Source organism: Penaeus vannamei, unplaced genomic scaffold, assembly GCF_042767895.1.
Source record: "Penaeus vannamei isolate JL-2024 unplaced genomic scaffold, ASM4276789v1 unanchor774, whole genome shotgun sequence".
Lineage (NCBI taxonomy): Eukaryota > Metazoa > Arthropoda > Malacostraca > Decapoda > Penaeidae > Penaeus > Penaeus vannamei.
In genome coordinates this window covers 27,501-35,000 of record NW_027213778.1, presented here as the reverse complement: position 1 = coordinate 35,000, position 7,500 = coordinate 27,501, and the positions used below count along the sequence as shown (strand labels likewise).

General features: G+C 45.0%; 1 pseudogene; it reads right to left on the bottom strand.

The window, feature by feature from the left end:
- Positions 1 to 749: 749 nt before the first annotated feature.
- On the bottom strand, positions 750 to 3,124 carry LOC138861066 (uncharacterized; annotated as a pseudogene).
- Positions 3,125 to 7,500: the final 4,376 nt, after the last annotated feature.

The following is a 7,500-nucleotide window of genomic DNA, read 5'->3' as shown; positions in this document are numbered from 1 at the left end:
CTGCAGCTTTGGTACCTTGGCTCAGTCCCCTTCAGCTGGGTTTAACGATCATGGAGGATGGGGGCATACCCCTGCCCTTTTCGGCTAGTTTATCAGCAAGCTCGTTTCCCTTGTATGCCTATGTGGCTTGGAACCCAGTTTATGATGATTCTTCTACCTTGACTAAGGATTCTTTGGGCTATGTATAGTACTGTTGTCAAGAGGTAGATGTTATCTGGGGGCATGCTATGCTGTAAGCTGTCAATAGTTGCTCTTGAATCTGTATGAATGACAACGTGCCCTCCCCTCAGGGACGCGTGTGTCAATGCTTCCATGATCGCAACCGTTTCAGCCTGAATCGTTGAGGCATTGTCAGTGAGCCTAATGGATGCTGTGGTATCCTTTGTTGCAAAGCCGGCGCCTGCAGTATGGTTTATTGGATCCACGGATCCGTCCGTGTAGTAAGTCTTACTACCCGGCGGAATTATTTGTTCAATGACCCTTTGTGCTTGTGTCTTGAGGCTAGGCATGGAATATTGATCTTTTCCCATTGTGAGAAATACCGTGTTGATACTATGGTAGAAAAACACACAGTGCACAAACTAGATTTATTGAGAAAAGTGAGACAACAGTTTCGGAATCGTCCTCGATTCCATCTTCGGGTCTGAGGAGGCAAGGGAGAGGAAGCGCTATAAGAGGGAAAGGAGGAGAAGCACACGGGAACCACGGGGCAGGTGAGGACAGGAGAACGGAAGCGAAGGGAGGTCAGGTCAGGTCGAAGGATCAGGCGGTCTATGTGACGGGTGACCGGCATAAAGGAGGAGACGAAGGATGTGGGAGGCGAGGAGGCTGTCGGCAGGAGAGAAACCGCTGTTCAAGTTGAAATTGGGCAGCAGCTTAATCAGAGAAGATTCCACCAGTCTGCGGGCATGGACATCAGCGGAAGGGAAGAGAATGCGTGCTGCTTTCCAGTCCATCTGATGGCCAGTGTCCCACTGATGGCAGAAGAGGGCGTTGTTGGTATGTTCCCTGGATACAGCTTACTTATGCTGAGACAGACGCTTAGTAAGACTGGCGCCTGTTTCACCAAAATACTGCTTATCACAGGAGGCACACAGAACAGCATAGGTGCCCACCTTCGAGGTAGAGGGAGGGCAGGTATGAACCAGGTTACGACAGAGAGTATTAACCTGGCGAAAGGAGAGTCTGCAGTTGAGAGACTACAGGGGCCGACGGAGGGAGTATATCTCAGGCAGGCTGAGGACAGACAGGTGAGGAGACTCATTGGGAGGGGAGTCATGGTAGAAGGTACGCCGCGCCCTGGATAACGCGACGTCAAGGACATGGCGAGGATAGCCCAGTTTGGAGAACGAACGACGAAGGAAGTCGATCTCTCCATCTAGGTACTGGGGGTCACAGATGCGGAGGGGACGAAGAAACAGCGAGGTGGCAACCCCTCTCTTCACATGCAGTGGATGGTACGAGAAGGTGTATGTACATACCACTGTGCATAGGTTTCCTGTATATAGAAAAGGAGAAATGATCTGCAGAGCGATGGACAAGAGTATCCAAGAAAGGGAGCTTGTCAACCTCCCATTCCACCTTGAAGCGGATGGAAGGAGAGAGAGAATTCAGCTGCAACAGGAAATCAGGAAACAGGGCAGGGTCATAGGGCCAGAGAGCGAAGACGTCGTCAACATATCTCAGCCACATAGAAGGACGAGGGGAGATGGAAGGGAGGACCTCCGACTCGAAGAACTCAATGTACAAATTAGCCAGAACAGGGGAGAGAGGAGAGCCGCCCATGGCAACACCGAACGTCTGTGAGTAGAAACGACCCTCAAAGGAGAAGGAATTCGACTCCACACACAGACGAATCAGCTGGAGGAAGATTTCGGTGGGAAGAGGAAGACGAGGATCCTCGGCAGGGAGCTTCCTCTGAAGGAAAGCGAGGACGTCATCAAGCGGGACCTTGGTGAACAGGGAGTCGACATCCAGGCTCAGCATGGACGCCGGCGGGACACCGCGGACACGGGAGATGAAGTCCTGTGAATGGTGAAGGTGAGCAGAAGAGAAGGGGAGCGAGAGACTTAGCCAGCCAAGCCGCCAAAGGATGCGTCACCGATCCCCGGGAGATGATGGGGTGTAGAGGCACAACCGGCTTATGGGTTTTAGGAAGCCCATAGAAATGAGGGAGGCGAGGGTTAACGACCTTGAACCTCTGGTAAAGGTTCGCCTCCGGGAAACATGCTGCAAGCTCTCTCAGACGACGGTGGAAAGTGGCAGCAATGGGTTCCCGAGGGTCACTGGTCAGGGAGGCATAGGTGGAGGCGTCACCTAACAGGTCCTGGGCCTTCTGCAGGTAGGAGGCTCGGTCGAGGACCACCACCGAGTTGCCTTTGTCAGAAGGCAAAATAGTGACATCCTCCCTTTGCAGGCTGTGAAGGGCCTCACGGTAACGCCTGGGGATGGAAGGGATAGGGTGAAGGAGGGACTCGATGGCCGGAAGGAAGGCCCCACGGAGGAGGGAGACATCAGGCAAGTTCCTATGAGCGGAGATGAACCGGTCAAAGGAAGAAATGATGTCAATAGAGGTAAGGGGAAGAGGGCGGAGAGCAAAGGAAAGACCAAAGCCAAGGAGTTGTTGGTGAGGGGTCAAGGACAGGGAGGAAAGGTTGGTAACCGCGTCGGTGAGAGAGAAGCAGGACCAGGGACTACGGGAGGTGAATTTAGAGAGTTTCTAGGAGAGGGAGCAGGCATGGGTAGTGGAGAGGAAATGGGAAGAATCGTGGGCCACGTCAGCTAAGAGCTGGAAGACATAGCCAGGGAGTCGTTCCTTCAGGAGGTCAGAACGAACCCGCGAGCAATAGTAGGAATGCTCGACATCCCTCTTACCAGCGCGGATCCGTTCAAGGAGGAGGGAACGAACGTTATCAGGAAAAGATCCTCCATCCGAGTGCTTCAAGAGGTTGCCGATCGAGGAAGGGAACACCTGCTCCTCGAGGCAGTCTCGGAGGAAGCGCAGTTGATTCTTCCGTTGGGCCGTGGTGATGACGGAATCCTCAAAAGTGCGAAAGGAAGGAACCAGGTCGGGGAAGGAGGCAAACAGGGACGAGAGAAGATTTCGTTTAACCGTGGGGTCCATGATGAATAGAAAAACACAATACCGTGTTGATACTATGGTAGAAAAACACACAATGCACAAACTAGATTTATTGAGAAAAGTGAGACAACAGTTTCGGAATCGTCCTCGATTCCATCTTCGGGTCTGAGGAGGCAAGGGAGAGGAAGCGCTATAAGAAGGAAAGGAGGAGAAGCAATCAGGAACCACTTGGGCAGGTGAGGACAGGAGAACGGAAGTGAAGGGAGGTCAGGTCAGGTCGAAGGATCAGGCGGTCTATGTGACGGGTGACCGGCATAAGGGAGGAGACGAAGGATGTAGGAGGCGAGGAGGCTGTCGGCAGGAGAGAAACCGCTGTTCAAGTTGAAATTGGGCAGCAGCTTAATCAGAGAAGATTCCACCAGTCTGCGGGCATGGACATCAGCGGAAGGGAAGAGAATGCGTGCTGCTTTCCAGTCCATCTGATGGCCAGTGTCCTACTGATGGCAGAAGAGGGCGTTGTTGCTATATATTCTTGGACACTTGTCCATCCCTCTGATGATCATTTCTCCTTTTCTACATACAGGAAACCTATGCACAATGGTATGTACATACACTTCTTCTCGTACCATCCACTGCATGTGAAGAGAGGGGTTGCCACCTCGCTGTTTCTTCGTCCCCTCCGCATCTGTGACCCCCAGTACCTGGATGGAGAGATCCACTTCCTTCGTCGTTCGTTCTCCAAACTGGGCTATCCTCGCCATGTCCTTGACGTCGTGTTATCCAGGGCGCGACGTACCTTCTACCATGACTCCCCTCCCAATGAGTCTCCTCACCTGCCTGTCCTCAGCCTGCCTTACACTGAGGAGATCTACTCCCTCTGTCGGCTCCTGCAGTCTCTCAACTACAGACTCTCCTTTCGCCAGGTGAATACTCTCCGTCGTAACCTGGTTCATACCTGCCCTCCCTCTACCTCGAAGGTGGGCACCTATGCTGTTCCGTGTGCCTCCTGTGATAAGCAGTATTTTGGTGAAACAGGCGCCAGTCTTACTAAGCGCCTGTCTCAGCATAAGTATGCTGTATCCAGGGAACATAGCAACAACGCCCTCTTCTGCCATCAGTGGGACACTGGCCATCAGATGGACTGGAAAGCAGCACGCATTCTCTTCCCTTCCGCTGATGTCCATGCCCGCAGACTGGTGGAATCTTCTCTGATTAAGCTGCTGCCCAATTTCAACTTGAACAGCGGTTTCTCTCCTGCCAACAGCCTCCTCGCTTCCCTTATCCTTCGTCTCCTCCCTTATGCCGGTCACCCGTCACATAGACCGCCTGATCCTTCGACCTGACCTGACCTCCCTTCGCCTACGTTCTCCTGTCCTCACCTGCCCCGTGGTTCCTGATTGCTTCTCCTCTTTTCCCTCTTATACCGCTTCCTCTCCCTTGCCTCCTCAGACCCGAAGATGGAATTGAGAACGATTCCGAAACTGTTGTCTCACTTTTCTCAATAAATCTAGTTTGTGCATTGTGGGTTTTTCTACCATATATATATATATATATATATATATATATATATATATATATATATATATATATATATATATATATATATATATATATATATATATATATTAATGTATGTATACGTGTGTGTGTGTGTGTGTCTGTTTATCTCTCTGTCTCTGGCTATCTGTTTCTCTCTCTCTCTCTCTCTCTCTCTCTCTCTCTCTCTCTCTCTCTCTCTCTCTCTCTTTCTCTCTCTCTCTCTCTCTCTCTCTCTCTCTCTCTCTCTCTCTCTCTCTCTATATATATATATATATATATATATATATATATATATGTGTGTGTGTGTGTGTGTGTGTGTGTGTGTGTGTGTGTGTGTGTGTGTGGGAGTGTGTGTGTGTGTGTGTACATATGTGTATATTTATATGTGTGTGTATATACATACATATATATATATATATATATATATATATATATATATATATATATATATATATATATATATATATGTTTATTTATTTATTTATTTATTTATTTATATATATACATGGGTGTGGGTGGCTGGGTGGGGGTGGGTGTATGTGTGTATTTATTTATCCAGTCATCTATTCAAGCATTGATCTATTTATAACATCAGACAGTAATTTTCTTCGAAGCTTAATTTTCCAGCTCGAATGTATTTAAGTTTGCCTTAAAGACGACACTAATAGCAGCATTGAAGTCCAATTAGAATGTTAAGTCTCGCAAGAATTACCGCCTCTAATTAAGACACTGTTTTCTGAGAAATGCCTGGGAGAATCTTTCATAAATTTTCAGCAATTAAATTTACGCTCATACGGACGGTAACGAACTTGCCATGAAGTTCTGAATACAGCTTCCCATCGCAAAGGAGGTAGGTAAAAGACATACGATCTCCTTTGTGTTCCCTATGCCTAAACGTTGAATGGGATTGCGCTTCCATATCTCTAATTCTGTTAGGAACTGCTCCAAGGAAGATTTACTGAAGTTCAGCGTTTCTTTCCGTGCCAGGTATATACAGAGCGCCGGGGAGACAGAGAAATACGTGACCTGGAAGCATTAAGGACAGTTTAGGCCTCTCCCTCAGTCCGGGAATATATCGTGCGCTCGATCTGATACTGTTTGTAGAGCGGTGGTGGATCTGGCCATGCCGCGGCGGCTGTTGTGATGTATGCACAATATCTTCTAGAGAGGAGCTTTGTGTGTATGTGTTTTCTTTCATTCTTTCATTGTGTCTGCATTGTGTTTTACATCATTTTATGTTTTGCCATACGTCTGTGTGTGTGTACATTACTGAATTAGTGCCTTTGTCCTTCCTTCCTTCTTTCCCGCTGTTTCTCTCTACTTCTATATATATCTATCACGCATCCCCTCCCAACCTCACCTTCCCGACTTCCCTCCGTGAAGTATACGCATTGTTTACACAAGCTCCCCTCATCAACAAGACTTCCCACACAAACGGTCTCTCCAACCTTAAGTTGCCGCGGATCTCTCCCCAAGTCCCGGCCTCACAAAGGTACAGGCGAAGTGGGAGGTCCTCAGACGTCATAGTAGTGTGCCCTTGAGGGAGACAGGCGAAGGGAAGCGTGGAGAATGTGTGTTGGTTCCTCTAGCATTTGCTGGGCTGGTTTCGGGGAACAGTTACTTCGTGCTGAAGACTACGGTCTTAGATGTTGTTTGTTGTGAGGAATTTTATGACTGGCTGAGACAGAAAGATGATTGTTGTCATTACTTGAAGAACGGATGTTATTACTACTATTGCTATTTCATTATCATACATACTATTGTTATTATTCTTATTTTCATTACTATCCTTATTACCATGGTAATCAATAATGATAATAGTATCACTTTTATTATAATTTTTGTTGTTTTGTTTTTGTTATTGCTATTATTATTATATCATTATGATAATTATTATTTTACCATTACTACTAATATCATAATCATTATTATTTTTTTATTATTATTATTATCATTATTATCATTATTATAGTTATTGGTATTATCATTATCATTATCGTTATTATTATCATTATTATTATTATTTTAGCATAATTATTATTACTCTTATATGAATTATCATTTCCATTATCATGATTACTGTTGTTTTCACCATTATCATAATTACTATTTTCATTACTGTTGTTGCTGTTGTTGTTTTTATCATGGTTACCATTGTTATCATTGCTGCTATTATTATTATTACTATTATTATTATTCCAACCAGTATTATCATATATTATTATCACTATTACCATTACTGATATCATTATTTTGCTATTATCATCATTATCATCGTTGTTAATGTTATCGCTATCATTATTATTCACATAATTATTATTATTACCGTTAGTATCGTTATTGTTATCCTTATCATCATTAATGTGATCGTTTATTTTTTCTTCATCTATAACACTATCATAACTATCATTATTGTTATCACATTCACCTAAAACATCATTATCATTAACTACATTATCATTAAGTGCATCATCATTATTTTCAGCCTTCATTCATTTTTTTTCGTTTAGTTTATCGGCACGGAATAATTACTGAATATATTACTTGCCGATTAATTCTGCAGTAATGAAATAATTAATTCTCGGAAGAAAATTAATTGCAGTTCTGTAGCTTTAAAAATCGCGCAAAGATGAATATAATGTGATCAGACGATTCATCGCAAACCCGAAAATAGCAGTTAAGGGGAAATGCTGAGGTCATTTAAATACATAAAATCTCATATGTGTATATATGTGTTTATGCCTATGTATTTATATGGGTGTATGTGTGCGTGTATGTATGTATGTATGTACGTATGTAGGTATGTGTGTTTTTATATATATACAGATGCATATACATTAATATATAACTAAATATATACATGCACTTATGCATGTATA